General features: G+C 44.0%; 1 protein-coding gene across 1 annotated transcript in view; it reads left to right on the forward strand.

Moving 5' to 3' along the window:
* Positions 1-8,578: 8,578 nt before the first annotated feature.
* LOC128123355 (NXPE family member 1-like) overlaps positions 8,579-16,724 on the forward strand; it is a 41,212-nt gene continuing 33,066 nt past the window's right edge. Inside the window, exons 1-2 of the mRNA XM_052759675.1 lie at positions 8,579-8,753; positions 8,914-9,145. The gene's annotated coding sequence lies outside the window, so the exon portion shown is untranslated. The remainder of the gene's footprint in view (positions 8,754-8,913; positions 9,146-16,724) is intronic.

Raw genomic sequence — 16,724 nt, forward strand, 5'->3', positions numbered from 1 at the left:
CATGGGTGTCAACAAAACATAGCATATCAAGTTGAGATAGGACTAAGCTCCACCCCTTGTGTGAAGACTGGGCAAGGCATTCCAGTATGAAGAATGCATTCCTGGAAGCCAACCAAAGCTTTAGAGAAAGACTCTGCTTCCAACCACTAGGAGTCCCACAAGTAATTCAAGCTCCACAACTGTCACCCAGTAGAGGGCCTGGGTCAGAACCATGCAGGCTCCCTAGCTGTTGGTCCACTGCCTGTGAGCTGCTGAGAGTCCAGTTTGGTTGTTTCTCTGGGTCCCTTGTAATGGCCTTGACCATTCTGGCTCCCACAATCCTTCCCTCCCTTCAACAGGATGCTCTCAGCTTAGCCCAGTACTTGGCTGTGGATCTCTGCATCTGTTTCCATCTGTCACTGGAAGAAGACTCTCTGATGACAATTTGGGATAGTCACCAATCCGATTACAGGAGATGGCCAGTTCAGGCTACATATCCACTAATGCTAGGATTCTCAGCTGGGGTCACCCTTGGAGATTTGTAGGAGTCTCTCTTGCACCAGGTTATTACCTGACCCCAAGACATCTTTCATTACTCTCTCTCCCCCCAACCCCCACAATCCACCAGGACCCCAGTCTACCCTGGAGATCTCTTCTATTTCCCCTTCCCAGGGAAATCCATGTGTCCCCATCCCCCATGTGGACCCTCCTTGTTACCTAGCTTCTCTGGGGCTGTGGACTGTAGCATGGATATTTTAAAACTCCAACTGTTTTGCTTGCATTCAACAGTTATATCAAGGTGTCATATCAGCTTGGTGGGGTCTTATAAAACAACTCTTCGAATAAAGAGTCTCATTTCTTTTCTAACATTAACTACTGGCTCCAGGTGATTTTTACATGGTAGGCTATCCCTCTACAGTCAAAGAAGAGCAGAAAACCAAGCGAGGCTCCAGGATCTCAAAAGTCCTCTGACTGTCCTCTCCTGTAGGACTGCGCTCTGTGAGCTTCCAGCTGACCATAGTCTCATCAGAAACTGTCATGGCCGTGTCGTGAGACCCCCAGTAAGACCACCACAGAGCCGATATCAGATGCAAATACACAGTGGTTTATTAATAACAAGCAAGCCTGCACTTGGTCCACATCCAGCATCTGACACAGCGCGTGGAGGAGGATGGCCTTGTGCTCTCAGGATAAGGGCTTTTTAACGGGGAAAACTGCAAACAGGTTGGCAGAAGCCTTGGTGTCATATGAGTGGATGAGGGTGTGTAACCTTTGAATTTACTAGTTGGAGGTTACAGTTATCATTTTGGGGTCAAGCCTGGACAACTCCCAGGCTTTGTCCTTGAGTTGCCATGGAGGCTTGCTGGCCTTGCACCTACTGACTGTGGGGGATGACTCAGTGGCCCAGGCTCTGTCCTTGAGCTGCCATGGAAACTGGCTGGCCTAGCACGTTCACATTGACTCATGCACATAGCTCTAAGTTGGTGAAGGGTCCCAGACAGTAAACAACTGGCTGAACCTTGAGCAGTCAGAGTACGTGCAGAAAGGGAGCTACTGCAAAGACTAAGTCATAGCCCTCCCAGAAACTGCTTGCTCAAGTCTCAGGAAACTGAAATTGAGGCCTGATCTCTGAGAGAAGACTGAACAGCCTCTTATGGCTTCTGCTTGGTCCTTTCAAAACAGAAGGTAACAGAGTGAAACACAGTGACCTGGAGTTCAGAGACTTTGGTCCTGTTACAAGCTATAATTTGTAGACTTTGGATATGTCAGGTCACCTTCTTAGGTCGTGATTTCCCAATTGAAGGAATTAGTCTAAGATTCACAACCACAAAACTTTGTTCTAGGGAGCTTTGGTGGTCCTCAGGACACTGTCTAGAGACGCTGGAGTCAGGAGAGGTGTCTGGTAGGTGCAGTTCAGGTTCCATTGTACCTCCTCAACCAAAGCATCAGTCACTTTTACCTGTGTGTGTTGGTCTTCTGGGTGAGCCTTGGTTTGAAAAGGTAATTTGATACCTTGATACACTTTCAAAGCTATTTTGATTTCTTACAATCAACAACATTGATTAGCATCACCTACACTTACATGTTAACATTTTTAACTGTTCATTTCAGTAGTTGAATTAGGCAATGAAATTTTCATCAAGGCCTTCAACACTACATTCTTCTTTAACTCTGCACTATTCACTGAACCTTAGGATCCTTAGAAACTTGACCACCTCTCACTGCAGCTGGAAGGAAACCAGTACAGCAGAACACTTTAAATCTGTATCCTGTGTCCTTAGGGATGATACATTCTCTCGACATCTGCCTGGGACTCATTGTTCACAGTCCAGTGTCTAGTGTACAATCAGGGGGATCAAAAACAATTATTCATGCCCTACCGTGTTCAGACACTGTTCTAATCTTTAGAGATATTGTGAGGGTTGGAGATTTGGCTCAGCAATTAACAGTACTAACTCCTCTTGCAGAAGACCTGGTTCAGCTCCCAACACCCACATCAGGTCACTCACAACTGCCTGTAACTTTTAGTGATCTGACACCCTCTTCTAAGGATGCCTGCACACCCATGGTGCACATAAACTCATGTAGATGTACACATAAATAAAATGTTTTTACTTTTTAACAAAAAAAAAAAACTTGAAATATATACCATCGGACATTACCAACTAATGAAGGGACAGGGTAACTGAAAAAAAACTATAAAACATTATGTAATGATTAAAAACAAAGTACTATGTCATGCCTGAGTGAATGACCCACATTCTTGAGTAGCTGACTGGCACAAATTGGACTCAGTGAGTTAAAAAAAAAAAAGGCATGAACCTGGGAAGGGGTAGGTTGATCAGATAGGAGTTAGGGGAAATGTGGGTAAAAATTACCAGAACACATGTATCCATGTATGAATTAATAAAAATAGTACTGTGTTAAAGTATATTGTGGAATAGTGTGGCAGAGTGTTATGTGGCATTGTCTAATGAGTTAGTGTCTTAGAGAAGATTTCAAGTAGTCTGGAAAAGAGGCAGCCATTAGAGAAGTGGTAAAGAGAGACCCTAGGGAAGGAGGACTCCCTGGTACCTACCTTTTGTAGCTACTACACAGGCTACTGGGGAAATTTGTCACCAGTAGTTCTACCTGGCTAAAGACTCGGTCACACTCTCAACCTGCTGGTTAAGAACTGCCCACTGGTGAAGTCGTGGTGCCGCTATGATGGGCACCACAAACAGACCTGCTCCACAAGAAGGAACTTCGGACACTGTGAGCCAAGGCAAAGACCTGTGGGAGAGCTGAGGACCCCATGAAGGAACAAAGAGGTTAGTGACATCCTCTCAACTCTACTCCATCTTCAGGATCCGAACTGGAGGTTTAGGTTAAACAGAGGGCAGAAAAATATACATAGCTAAGCAATACCAGTCAAGATAGGGCCCCACCCACCCTTATCTGGGCTTCCGTGTCTCATGTATGTGGCCTGATGAGTTGTCAGAACTGGGTGAAATATTTTTCTGGAAGATACTGTCTTCCTCAGAATGGTATCACCTTTTCTGATACCCAGCATGAGGTTCCTGGAAAACTCCAATTTCTTGGAAACATTTGTTGCTGTAGTCTGACAGCTAAAAGGAAAAAAAAGAAAGGCACAGAGTCCCTTTCAAATACCTGCATATTCCAGCCAGGATCCTTACAAAATTGCCTTTGAAGATGTTGTTCTTACCCGTAGATTGCTAGTGCCATTAGCCTGCAGCATGGAGGGAAACCTCATTTCTGCAGAGGGTGGTGGTCACTGCACTCATCCAGTCAAGCTGGTTATGTCTGGTGACTGTTAAGGTGGCCCAACACTCAGTCATAAATGGAAGAAAATAATCAGAAATCTGTGTCACCACCTCTAAGACCTAAGACCCATTGCAGGAGAGGAATGAACTAGAGTCACTACTGGGGCCTGCAGGTCCTTCTACCAGCAACCTGTTGCAGAACAATCTGCAAGATGGGGGTTGATGGGGAGGATGGTTTCATTCAAGTCCAACTGGGCAGGTGAGTTAGAAGTTATCTCTCTTGCTGAAAAGTGTTCCCACTTTCAAAAAGGAATATTGCTGGTAGAGTTTTCCTGCCTTGCCCACAGTCAGGACAAATCTCTCTCACCCGCCAGTCCCGCAGCCACTTGGACCCAACCAGGTAAACACATAGAGGCTTACATTGCTTACAAACTGTATAGCCATGACAGGCTTCTTGTTATGTAGTCCTTATATCTTAAATTAACCCATTTCTATTAGTCTATAAGTTGCCACGTGGCTCGTGGCCTAACGGTACCTTACATCTCGATTGTCATGGCGGCAGCTGGCAGTCTCTCTCTGCCTCAGCCTTCCACTTCCCAGAATTCTCCTCTCTCCTTGTCCCGCCTATACTTCCTGCCTGGCTACTGGCCAATCAGTGTTTTATTTATTAACCAGTCAGAGCAACACATTTTTTTTTTTTAAGATTTATTTATTTTGTATACAGCATGTATGACCAGAAGAGGGCACCAGATCTCATTACAGATGGTTGTGAGCCACCATGTGGTTGCTGGGAGTTGAACTCAGGACCTCTGGAAGAGCAGTCAGTGCTCTTAACCTCTGAGCCATCTCTCCAGCCCCAGAGCAACACATTTAACATATAGAACATCCCACAGCAGAACATCATCTCAGGAAATTTTAAGGGATTGTGGGAGGAAGATTCCTGCACTTGGAGAGGTTGAGTCCTTGCTTTGAGAAGTTCTTTTTTTTTTTTTTCTTTAATTTGTGAGATTATAATACAACTACATTGTTTCTCCTTTCCTTTACTCCCTCCAGATCCTCCCATATACCCCTCCATACTCTTTTTCAAATAATGGCTTCCTTTTTTTTATTAAGTGCTATTATATTCCCAAATATAACCTGCTCAGTCTATACAATGTTGTATTTTGTATTTGTATAACAGTCTATACAATGTTGCATATGCATATTTTCAGGACTGACCATTTGGCATTGGATAACCAATTGGCTGATCTTCCCTGAGGAAGACCATTTTCCCTCCTCCAGGCATTTCTTAGTTGCCTGTACTTCTTTGTGTAGGGTTGAGGCCTCATGGGCTTTTCCCCATCCACTGTGGCATGTCCATTGGTATCTTCCTGGTTCAGTTCACAGTTATAGTGGTAAGATTTATGAGTATAGCTTTTGACATTAGCAGGAGACCACAATCTCAGAGCAGACTCCCTGATCCTGGCTCTCACAATCTTTCTATATATTCTCCTCTTCAACAGTGTTCCCTAAGCCTTAGTTAGGGGGAGCTGTGTCTTATCCCCTGGGACTGGGCTCTACAACTCTGCGTTTTGATTACTTGTAGTTTTCTTTAATGGTCTCCATCTCTTGCAAAGAGAAGTTTCCTTGATGAGGAGTGAAGACTATAATTATCTGTGGGTAGAAGGACAAATGTTTATAGATTGTTGTTAGGGATTATGCTGGTTTAGTAAAGTTGTGTTTATAGGTTCTCCTCCAAGATCCATGACTTCACCAGCAGTGAGGAATCAGCTAGGTTTCTATTACCAGGCATGGTTTCCCTCTTGTTCAGTGAGTTTTCAGTCCAGATGGAGAGCTGTTGGTTACGGACAAGGCATGTGTGCCTCTACTGTACCCTTAGAATTATTGTACCAGGCTGGTCGTTGTTGTGGTTCATAGACATCAATGGGGTAGGACTGTTGGTGGCTTCCCTCCTTTGGAAGGTTGCAAAGCCTCTCTGGCACTATAACAGCTAGTCCTCAAGAAGGTCAGTTCCAGCTCAGGGGCCTCTGGCCCTGTTTCTGAACTGCATGGTATCTTCAGCAGTAGGGACTTACTTTCCACCTCTGGGGAGTAACCAAGGGCACTAGCAATAGGCTGTATGTTTTTGGATTCTCTTGGACAGCCCTGACCAACAGCTCAAAAGAGGGCTCCTCATGTCTAGTATAGGGGGTTTTGTTAGATGGTCTTTGGCTTTTGGAGGGAGCATTGGTAACCCAATTTAGAAAACTTAATTTAAATTCTATATGCATATTTATATACAAAATGATGTGTATTATAGGGTTATTTTGATAATTAATAGCATGATTACTTTTGTTATTAAGAAATTTTTTTATTCATTTTATATACCAATCACAGATCCCCCTCTTCCTTCCAACCTTCCCTCCCCACTAGCCTTCTCCCCCAACCCATCCCCCATACCCTCTTCCAAAAATGTAAGGCCTCCCATGGGGGGTGTCAGCAGAGCCTGGTACATTTAGTTGAGGCAGGTCCAAGCCCCTCCTTCTGCTTTAAGGCTGTGCTAGGTGTCCCACCATAGGTAATGGGCTCCAAAAAGCCAGCTCATGATCCAGAGATGGAGCCTGATCCTACTGCCTGATCCTTAAGCAGATCAAGCTACACAACTGTCTCACTTATGCAGAGGGCCTTGTCCAGTCCCATGCAGGTTCCACAGCTGTTGATTTGAAGTTCATGAGTTCCCACTAGCTTGATATGGTTGTCTCTGTAGGTTTCTCCATCATAATCTTGACCCCTCCTTCCCCGCCAGCCCTTGCTCATAGAATCCTTCTTCCCTCTCTTCGACTGGACTCCTGGAGCTCGTCCTGGTGCTTGGCTGTGGATCTCTGCATCTGCTTCCATCAGTTAGTGGATGAAGGCTCTATGATTACCGTCAGGGTATTCTCCGATCTGATTACCAGGGTAAGCCAGCTCAGGCACCCTCTCCACTATTGCTAGTAGTCTAAACTGGGGTGTTCATTGTGGATTCCTGGGAACTTCCCTAGTACCAAGTTTCTCCCTATCCCCATAATGTCTCTCCCTATCAAGGTATCTTTTTTATTGCTCTCCCACTCCATCCATGTTCCAGGTGGACCATCCCATTCACTTATGTTCTCATCCCCTATCCCCTACTGTTCCCCCTCACCCCCAGTTTATTCATGGAGATCTCATCTATTTCGTCTTCCCAGGGCGATTCATGAGTCTCTCTAGGGGTCTTCTTGTTAGCTAGTTTCTCTGGAGCTGTGGGCTGTAGTCTGATTATCATTTGTTTTACATGTAGTATCCACATATGAGTGAGTCCATACCATGTTTGTCTTTCTGAGTCTGGGTTACCTCCTTCAGGATGATATTTTCTAGTTACATCTATTTGTCTGAGATTTTCATGATATTGCTTTTTACTGCTGAATAGTATTCCATTGTTTACATGCATCACATTTTCTTTATCCATTCTTCGGTTGAGGGGCATCTAGGTTGTTTCTAGGTTCTGGCTATTATGAATAATGCTAATAGCGTGTTTTCTTATGACTTGCTCAGATGTCTTTATTGTTATTTCACTCCCCCTCCTTCTTCTGTACTTACTCCCTAAGAGTCCAGATGTTTATTACTCAAGCAGTTCATCACTCAAGCACAAACTCTGATCCAGATAGGGCCTGGTGACTAATGAACAAATCTGATTAACACTAGATAAAGTCTGGGAGGAATGCCCTTGGGACAAAACAAAGCCACAAAGCCAGCAAAGTGCAGAAGGAAAAATCAGAGAAGGAGGTTAAAGGCACTGTTCGCTCAAGCTCTGCTGGCAAGGCTCTCTCCAGTCGCTAACACAACAATGTATAGACAGCGAAGGGAAACATAAAAAGTATTCATTCTTGAAGTGAACGCAGAGTCTTGTTTCTCTGTCTACCCTTCCCCTCCTTTCTAGGTCCCTGTGATGCTCAAGACTGCACTGGCCATGGAATTTTTCTCCCTACCCCTTCCTTAAAGACACATTACATGAATCAGATTCTTCTAGCAGTCCTTTAAACGATGAATAGGACAGAATTTTCTGTTGGAATTCTCCTTCAACTGAGACCTTCTCTGTGTCCCTGTGGGGCTGGGAGTGAGTTAGACCCTCCCTAAGCTGTCAGGATGGAGACCAAGAACCCTATAGGCTTCACTGCTGAGGTGACAGCTTGCTGCTGCTTGGTGACAACTGATGCCGGCTAGCATGTGGCTTCTTTCTGTCCATAGACTGAAGAATTAAAAGAGCTCAGAGCAAACAAAAGCAAACTTCATGGCAAGCATTACAGACTGTCCCCGCTCCCCAGGGAGAGGAAAGACTCCAGGGCTAGGAGACTCCCGCCCTGTTTTGGGGGTGTGAGTTTTTATATGTATTTAGTGACTCCCATTTGGTAACCCTTCCTACTGTCATACTGGACCTAAGGCATTCAAGGGTCCCTTTGGGGTAGGTATTAAGTCCCTTGCTTCTGTCCACAGACATGGAAACAGCTGCTAGTTGTTAGGGTCTGTCACCAAATCAAGGCTGATCTCTAGCCCGCCTCCCCCATTTTGGGTGTTGTAATGAAAGAGAAGCTTAACAAGAAAGAAGAACTCAATGCAGCGAAGGGAAATGGTGACTCATGTCCTTCCGGTCTTTCTTTCCTCTGCTCTGCTGTCTTGACTTGCTCCAGTGCTTTATCTCTTTCCCCCTCCCTCCTCTCTGTCCCTCTCTCCCTCTCTCTCTCTCTCTGCTCTCTCTCCTCTCTCTCTTCCTCCCTCTTTCTCTTTCTCTCCTTGCCCCCCCTCCCTTGCTCTCTCTTTCTCTGTCAGTCAATAAAGCCCTTCCTTCCCTGTCGTTCAACTTATTGCACAAACACAAAGCTCTCATTGTTAACTACATTAATTTTGAAAGTTAAAATAGGCCAAAGAAGGAGGACATATCACACCTATGTCTCGCCAGACACTACAGCATCGAGTGGAAAAGGAAATGGCTGTTACAGATAGACGAAAAGGAGGAAGGTAAGTTTGGCAGAGTTTTATTTGTACTAAATACAAATCAAAAGAAAGGCTGTTTTCTCTGCATCCTTTATTTTTACTAATTTTTTTCTACAATATTTGGTTGGTTCTGCTACAAAGGGTCATGTAACTATTTCCTTCAAATTAAAACCTGCCTTTCTAGAAGGGAGTCCCGAGGACTCAGGACCAGAATCTAAAAAAAGTTCTACAAGCTCAGAAAGCTGCAAGATTGCAAGGCTCCTCCCAAAAGTTGTAAAAGCAATAAACAACTGATGGCCCAGAGGAGCTGCCTGCAGGTTCCGTCAGAGAGCAGCAGGGACAGTTGATGCAGTTCTCACCCACACTGCGGTGGGTTCCCGGTGACAGGACTGCTTTGGGTCACCATGCTCCTTCCTGTAAGTAATCCTGTAGAACCATGGGTTCACTTAGATAGACTTGGGAGGGACTGGGCCTTTGACTGCTCTCTGTGCAGTATCTGGCATGAGCAGATGCTTGTCACATCTACCCGGGGAAAAGCCCCACAGCAAATATCAGTAATATGTTTTTGCAGCTGATCGTACTGCTTAGCTTGGTTTTCTTGTGTGATAGTATACTGATGGGGTAGATGTGAATATGCCATGGGACCTTGGAATGTGAGAAAGCTCAGTGTGTTTGAGAATTAGTCTGGAAAGCTTTCTAAAGGTGGGAGTTGTCCTGCTGGTCTGGTGCCATTCCGTAGAAGGTTGTCTTCTTAAGTCAGAAAAGCAGTGGCATCTTTTAAAATTTGTCTTTGGACGTTTTGCTTTGTGAAGGTGTTTACTATACAGGAAGAACGGTGGTGGGGAAGATTTACCACGCTGTTACTTCCCCCACTTAGCTCTTCCCTTGAACGAGAGCCCTGGGGGGATGGCTTCTGAATGCCAGATGACTTCTTCCAGGAGATTTTCTTAATGATTTTATAACTAGTAATACAAATTAATGTCCATGTTATTCACATACAGAATTACATAGTCCACTGAAATACAATTTTATCAGGGTTTTTTTTTTTTTATGGACCTCAGTAAGAGGTCTTTTGTGATCTACACACAGTGAATTCCCTGGACCTAAGGTCTGAGTAGATACAGTTTAAAACAGAGCAAACAGACAAGACAGTGCCATACTGCTTCCAAACATAACTGCTTTAATTTATACTCTCATTAATTTATACCAAAAATAGGGTCTTACTGAAATTGCAACTAATGTTATGACCTGGTTGAGTTTCAGTCAGCCATGGTTATATGTTTTGACTTTAGAAAATATATTCATGTAATCCATCACACCTGAAAATGCATTTTAAAGAATTACATAACTACCCTGATCAATCAGAAAAAGGCCTTTCAAGTTAGCTCAATTTCTAACAGTGTTAAAAATAGGAAACTATTTTTTTTTTTAGGAAAGAACATTCTTGATCAAATAGAACTCACCAAAAGAGCAAATACTGGATAGTAGTCACCAGATGTTCATCTACATTTGGTGCAAATTCAGACTAACAATGAAGGGGAGGCATATAGACTATCCAATAAGTTCCTTACAATCGTCTGATTTGAATGTGTGCTGCTGGGAAATCCTATAAAAGTAAATCACTAGAACTTCTGTGTATCAGCCACAAGAATTTATTCTAAAAGAAAATATATATCAAATTATGTTGCCAGTCAGCATCAGCTGGCCACAGGGAAGTCTCACCAGCCCATATCACTAGCTGGGGAGCTGTTGACAGCCAGTGGGTTTTGTCGTAAGGAGAGATTGGTTTCCTTAAGGTGTGGCCCCTGGTAGGTCTAAGGAGCTCTGGTGGGTGCTCCCACACCCTTGAGTTTATGGGCGGTGTCAGTTGGACTCATTAGGTCAAAAAAACCCTTAAAAACAGAACAGGAAGTTGGAAGAGAAATGGGGGTGGATCTGGAAGGAGTTAGAAGCAGTAGTGTCGAGTGACTATGATAAAAATACATTATGTGCACTATGAAATTAAGTCCCAGGGTTCAATTCCCAGCATCCACATGGTGCCTCCCCACCATCTGTAATTCCAATCCTAAGCAATCTGACATCTCCTTAGGCACCAGGCATGCAAATGGTATATAAACATACGTGCAGGAGAAACACTTATACACATAAAATTAAAAATTAAATATATATACTGAATGTACATATAAACACAAATAAACATATATACCTATGTGTGTATCGTAGATATCTACACATGTAGGATTTATATTTTCAACATTCTTAAACTAGTTTGTAACTTCCTTATAGGAACAAATGAAAAAGAAACTGAATAATTTTATATTCAATCAGACTGAAGCATCAGAGAACTACTGAGACAGGGGAGACCAGAGACATCTAGATTCTAGAAAAAAATAGACAAGAACAGAGTAATTAGGAATATAAAAGGGAAAAGAAGTAACACTTTGAAAGAACCAATGCACTTTAAATATGCCCAACAGTTAACAACACAGAATTATACTCAGCAAAAATGACCCTCAGTATACAAATAAAATAAAAGGGAAAATATAATTTTGAGAATCTGTCACCAGAAGATTTAAAATTACAGAATATTATAGGTAGATGTTAAGCAGAAGAAAAAATACCCCTAAATGATACAACAGAAATGTAAGAAAGAATCAAAAATGAGAAGCTAAATGAATAAGCATTCTACAAAATAATAATTTATATTATATAAATAATGATTTTAAAATTTATATACCTGGCAAAGCTAACAACAACAGACATGTGAGATAATTCAATATAAATGGAGTATAATTCTATAAGCTCCTTCACTTCCCAGCAAATATTTAAGTGTACATTTATTTTAGGAACTAAGCTCTACAGAGATGGCTTAGGAGATCAAGGCATTTGTCTCTGAGCCGGATGCCCTGAGTTCAGTTCCTGGAACCCACATTAGAAAGAAAGAACCGATTCTCCTTCAGATTTTCTTCTGCAGGGCCAGAGAGGTGGCTGGGGGAGGGGGAAAAGGGAGGAAGGAGAGAGAGAGAGAGAGAGAGAGAGAGAGAGAGAGCAACTAAAAAAAGATTAGTTCAAAGGACCATGCTGAAATTTCTCAAATACACTAGAAATTACTTAAGCAGCCTCTATAACTGGCAATCCAAATTGTTTGGGAATATAGAATAATTTTAATCCCGATTAACACAGTAAAGTCAAAAAGGGAAAAAGGAATGTAGACAGAGAGGAAAAATTAATCCAAACAGAAAGACAAATGAATGGAGATGGGCTGATAAAATATGTGAAAGTCAGGTGAGAAAGTTCCTGGTGGGAAAAACCAAGATTTGTTAGTATGGCACTAACATGTCCCAGTAGAAAACTCTTGAAAGCATAGATAAAATGTTTAAGTTACTTTGAATATATAAGGATGGTTAAAAAAAATTAATTAAATTAAAATAAAAATTTGGCAGACTCTGGAGGAGACTGGGTCCTGAAGAAGGGATTCATGCTGGTGGGAATTACATGGTCGTTTTCTTCAGCCAATTAACCTGTGTCCATCAGCTTTGGTCCCTTGAATTCTCCCACAAAACTGTAGAAAATTTTGACCACGAAGGTATATCATGATAAGAATTGAAGGCAGCTGGAGGGGCCAGAAAGCATGTTTGGGGGTAATCCTAGGAGAAAATTTGAAACAGGAAGAGCCGGCAGACCTGCAGAGAAGGCAGTCAGTCTCACTTCCTTGATTGGGTGCTTAGCCATCTGTGCCTAGGGACACCACAGGGCCTCACAGGGAAATCAGCCTACCTGACAGGTCAGGGGTGCCATCTGCAGCCCACTGCAAGGAACCATTTTGCAATTTGTAGTCTAAGAAAGCTTTGCAACGGCCAGACTAGCACCAGGTCCACCCACTCCTCCCGCTTCATCCCCGTCAAGTACCTGTGGCCAATAAAGATTCATGTTAAAAAAACAAACAAACAAACAAAAAAAACCATACTAAACCATCAGATACTTAGAATCAAGTCTATACACGTTCAGACAAGGCAGAGGACTTAATGTTTGTTACCAGAGTCATTGTTACAGATTAACAGCAGTGAAGTCTAGCAGGCTTCTTGCACGTTGTCTCACTGTTAATCTAATTAGAATGAGAAAAGGCCCCATCAGTGCTGATAGCAGAGTAGTTAGCCAGGGAGACCAAGAGAACAGACTGGTACCAACTCTCTGATTTATGTCGTTATCTCTTTCTCTTTTGAGGTTTTTGTTTTTTCCAACCATGGCAAGACTTTTTTAAAAATTATTCCTCATCAATTAGTGTAGAAATAACAGGCTCCCCCCGCCCCGCCCCGCCCCGCCCCGCCCCGCCCCGCCCCGCTGCCCTAAAGCCACACATATACATAGTTTCCTTTATCTTATGAGAAGTAAGTCTAAGCCTTTTCAATTTTGTAGGATCATTTTTGTAAGGGAATAGAACTCTTGTTCTAATTCAGAAATAGAAACTTTTAATATCTCTGGGTCCTGATCAACTTGTCTGTTTAGTCTGGAAAGCATCAGAAGAGGCACATTTAGTTAAACCATTGGTACACGCCCACCAAGTAGTCTCGGGGGGCTCCATAATATTGTTGTTGTCCAAATAAATTAACCCATAAGGCAGAATAGCAGGCATCAGAACAGTAGGGTGTGCCTAGGTTAAGTCCTTGAATGTTAATTCTACCTGCCCCCAGTCACATGACTTTTGCCGGTCAATGGGCTGACAGTCTGGTTAGTTCCTATTCCTTTGTAGTACAGGGCTAGGTGTCTAAGCATAACCATCAGTCCTGGCTGAATTCTGGCTGGGAATGATTAACTCTATCCCCAGAGTTCCTTCCTGTGGCATAAAGTCTGATTCCCCAGGCTTTTCCTGTTTTCCAAAGGCCAGAATCTTTTCAAAGGATTTTTTTTTTTTTTAGGAAGCCTCAGTTTTTTTGTTCATGACAATTAGGGGGGCCCAGTCACAGGCCATGCATAGAATTGTAACCTCTGTGTTCCTATCTCAAAAGATAAACCCCCATATCTTTCCTTTCTACAATACAACTAGACATTTAAAGGGGGCCTCTGTGAGCAAAGGTCAAGATGAATACGGGTTGCTGGTCTGCATTAGAAAACCTCTCCTCTACTATCTTCCTGGGTATCCAGGCCCAGGCCAGAGGGCCATGAGGGTTGGACCATAACCCTGTATTCATACCAAACACAAGTCAGGAGGAGGTAGAGGGGCAGGGAATGGAAGGGCCCCAGGCCCAGTAAAACCTTAATTTCAATGGGTCCATCGTCTGGAGACAGTCCGTTCGGCAGCAGCGCCTGTGGCTTCCACCTTCTTGACTTGGGTGTGGTGGATCCATGGTGTAATGCCCACCGACTTCATCCCGTAGGAGTAGAGAGAATCACCTTGCAGGGTCCTTTTCAGATTACTTCCAGCGCCCCTTTGGCTACCCAGACAGTATCACTGGACTGGAACAAAGGAAAACTTGTGGAGGATTTGGAGGTCAGCTGGGTCTCTCCCAGACACTTTATGGAGTACTGGGGTGCCTGTCGTGACTTGAGAAAGGAATGCCTAGAGGGTTCTGCCAACTGCTGTTCTTTGAGCCTAGGAAGCAGTGGGAGAGTTCTTCCAAATATACTCTCATAGAGGAGGGGCAAATCCCTCCTAGGTGGGGTACAGTGGGCCAAAGCAAAAAAGGAGGCCTATCCATCCTTTGTTGGACTCCAAAGAGAGTTTTGTTGGAGGTTTTTTTTTTTTTTTTTTTTTTTTTTTTGGTTTTTCGAGACAGGGTTTCTCTGTATAGCTTTGCGCCTTTTCCTGGAACTCACTTGGTAGCCCAGGCTGGCCTCGAACTCACAGAGATCCGCCTGGCTCTGCCTCCCGAGTGCTGGGATTAAAGGCGTGCACCACCACCTGTTGGAGGTTTTTTTAATGTCTTGTTTATTCTTTTTACCTGGCCGGAACTCCGAGGTCTACATGCACGATGAAGTTGTCAATCTGTGTCTAACACTTTAGCTATTTATTGAGGGGTTTGGGCTATGAAAGCCAGCCCATTGTCAGACCCCACAGCTAGAGGGAGGCCAAATCAGAGGACCAGTTCCTGAAGGAACCTTTAAGCTACTATATGAGCAGTTTCAGTCTGAGTAGGGAACACTTCTTCCCACATGGAAAAGATTATCTATAGAAACTAACAAGTACTTTTTATCCTCCCCCAGAAGGCCTTTTTTCCAGTCAGTTTTTCCAGAAATGTTGGTCTCTCATTCTGACCCCTTCCTTGGTAAGGGCCCTCTCTTTTGGATTTACTTAAGCACAAACCTGGCATCTGGCTGAGACATCCCATGCCAGGCTATCCAGAGTAACTCAGGAAGTTTTGTGGACCCCAGACGAGTATCCTGGTGAAGGTCAGTTACCAGAGTCCTGCCAACTGTTTCTAACCTTTCCCTTGGTGTCCTCTATCTATGGGTTTGAACGGTTCCCCCTTTTTTTCTCTTTTCTTTAATATGTAGTCTCAGGTAGCAGAGGGTCAAGGTATGTCACGGAGACTATCAATAGGCTCCACTGGTCTTCAGGGCCATTTGTCAGGCAGCCAGGACAACAGCCAGCAGTGGAGGAGAGCAATTCATAGGGGAAGCCAAACAGTCTTCAGGAGGGCCGAGATTTCTTAATGACCCTTTCCTGGTGGTGAGATGGCCTCTGTATATGGATCACATCGTGGACATAGCTGGCAGTAAAAGCATATCGATCGACAGTCCGTGTATATTGTGGTGGACTTTCCTTTTCCCTGAGAGCCTAGGTCAGATCAATCAGTTCTGCTCTCTGGACTGAGGTACCTGGCTTGGGCCCAAATTGTTTCAGTTCAAGTAACTAGTGCAGCCCCCAGGTTCCTGAGTTAATTTTTATCTCAGGACAGTCGTGGATGAGCACCTGGGCCATCAGGCAGAATTGATGAACTTGCAGTGGTGGGTTTCTCAGACCAGACTCGAGGGTAGGCCAGGAGTAGGGCCTGGTACTGACTGGGTCAAACAGTCATTAGACAGCCAGCATTCTGATACTTCTCAGAGAAGGGCCTCAACCACATCGTGGGGTACTGTGAGTGTAAGATCTTGACCTAGAGTTAACTGTCCTTTTATTAAACCAGGTGCAGCCTCCATAGCTCTTAAACAGGGGGCCATCCTGTGCCTACAGGGTCCAATAGTTTGGACAGGTGTATCATAGGACATTTCCACGGCCCCAAAATTTGGGTTAAAACCCCTTTTGTCTTTTGTTTAGTCTCAGTCCAGATTAGGGGCTTAGTTTCCCCCCTCCTCTCCTTGTGCTGGTGGATAGAGGCCCTGCTATTTCCACAAACTAGTATTCAGAGGCGGCAATATCCAGCGGCACTCAGGAACTCTCAAACCTTCTCTTAGTCTTTGGAGTTGAGATCTGAAGGATGGCCGCAATCCTGCTCTGAGACAGGCCCCTTTTGCCTCCCTCAGCTGGGAGCCAAGATAGGCAGCCTCTGATGTACAAAGTTGGGCTTTCTTAGTTGGAACTCTACAGCCCAAGGTCTGCAACTCTGGCAGCAGTCTCTCGGTGGCCCTTTTATAATTTATTTTCCCAGGAAATCTCTAATAGAAGGACAAGAAGTCTGCATTAAGTGTCTTTAAATCCTGGGGCAACCTGGTCCAGGAATGTTGCTCACTGTAACCTGCCTCTGGCTCTGTCCGTTACAAAGCAAAGATGGGTTGACTCACCTCTGCCAATTGGAGGCTGAAGAATGCATTTTTCAGGTCCATAACAGTGTACACATGTTTCTCTGGAAGAATCAGACTCATGAGAATTAGAGGTCCCAATTTTCTTCACAGGCAGGAGAGGTGTATTTCAGGGAGACTGGAAGGGCACCAGGATGCCTGTCTCTCCAAACCAGGCAATATGAGCTGCTATTTACCCTTTTGTTTCCAGGGTCACTGGGTATTGTTTAATTTGGACAAGGCAGGGGTGGGGGTGGCGGGTAGCTGAACTCGTTAGTT

Source organism: Peromyscus californicus, unplaced genomic scaffold (assembly GCF_007827085.1).
Source record: "Peromyscus californicus insignis strain IS unplaced genomic scaffold, ASM782708v3 Scaffold_11__1_contigs__length_118956290, whole genome shotgun sequence".
Lineage (NCBI taxonomy): Eukaryota > Metazoa > Chordata > Mammalia > Rodentia > Cricetidae > Peromyscus > Peromyscus californicus.